The following is a 1,765-nucleotide window of genomic DNA, read 5'->3' as shown; positions in this document are numbered from 1 at the left end:
ACCAGCTCCGTTACGAACTACAGGATATCCGATACGGGTAGTGATTTAAAAAAAGAAAGAGTGAGATAGAGCATGTGTCCGCACAGTCATACACTTGGTCAACTTGCCACTGTTCAGACCTTTGGAATTGGCCCGGATGTATCGTATTCTCATTAATTCTGGAAATGACCTCCTATTTTGCATAATTTTGTATTTCATTTTGTACAACACTGTCTAAGCTACATACAGACCAAAAATCATGAAAATCCGTTATTTCTTTCTTGAGTAATCGTCTTCGGAAAGTTTTGACAAAAATTACTTGCAATTTCAACACAAATCGCTGGGGGCCCAAACGTATGCCCTTCTTTCCTAGCACAAGAGCTATCTACCAACCATCAATCGTAACCACGGCTTATTCAGAACACGAGATATAAAAAGATTAAGTTCCGCTGCAGTTCCAAGCGAAGCCGTTAGGGGCCGAAGATGTAATTATACCTAGGTGTTACGTTAACAACTGGGCTGAAGTGGGGTATCCATGTTAACAAAATAACAACCAAGGCTAAACAGACATTGGGAGCTGATCAAACGTAACTTGTGGGCATGCCCAGCCAGGGTAAAATCACTTGCATACACGTCACTGGTAAGACCTATCCTTGAATATGCTGCAACAGTATGGGATCCGTATACAAACAAAGACAAAGATAAACTTGAAAGGGTACAGAATTCCAGATTCTGTACAAACAACTACAACATGGATGCTAGTGTTACCAAAATGAAAACAGATCTACAGTGGACATCACTTGAAGACAGAAGGAAAATGTCCAGACTTTGCATGATGTACAAAATGAAGAATAAGCTGGTGGACGTACCGACTGATAAGTATCTAATACCAGCTCAAAAAGAACAAGAACAGTCATGCCTTCAGGTACCAGAGATTCCAACCTAGGATCGATGTGTTCAAAAATTCGTATTTTCCCAGAACTATCGTAGATTGGAATTTTTATATCACCAAGCACAGTAGGGGCATCTTCTCTTGATAGTTTTAAAGGACGCTTGCAGATAGATGTGCAAAAGTTAGGTGTGACGGATCGTTCAGTGTAATATAACCAGCTGCTGCCGCACCGCGTGCCTGCGAAGTTGGTGTGTTACGCCGAATGGCGGTTATACCGGCTATATAGATACAGATACAGAACTATTTCCGTTTTTGTCACACCCCACCAACACACCAAAATCATTCACCATTCAGCAACAGTTCTTAAGTTATCTTGAGTTGACACAAACAATCACAGACATACATACACAGGTGAAAATATTACACCCATAAATATTTCAAAGGGTAATAAAGCTGCTTGTCGCCATGTAAACAACACGTATCGTAGCATGAACATGAACATACTATTACCCAGTATTTGTGTCTTATTTATTACCTTAATATCTTTTCTGCAAGAAATAGAAAGTTTCTGTTTCAGTTTAATAAAAAAAAACTGCTTTGATGGTGAACCCTTGCGGGTCTTTTACGTGATCTAATACTATGATAATTCTTACGTTTGAGTCCCGCGAGCACGCACTGATATGTACCTGTAAGTAGTGCGTGCTCGGAGTCATGTTTGAACCCCGTTTGACTCGTTTGAGCGTGCGTGCTCCGAGTCACGTGATCTTCGTTTTGCGAACAATAGACAAGCGTCCGGGGGTACTCTGACCCAGTTCTCCCGCCTGATACACACAGAATGCCGCTAGTCTAAGAAGAGTTTTTCCCGAGGATAATGTTGGTGCACGTAGCCGGGCC

The sequence above is a fragment of the Branchiostoma floridae genome, chromosome 10 (genome assembly GCF_000003815.2).
Source record: "Branchiostoma floridae strain S238N-H82 chromosome 10, Bfl_VNyyK, whole genome shotgun sequence".
Classification (NCBI taxonomy): domain Eukaryota; kingdom Metazoa; phylum Chordata; class Leptocardii; order Amphioxiformes; family Branchiostomatidae; genus Branchiostoma; species Branchiostoma floridae.
Note: the sequence above shows the minus strand (reverse complement) of the source record.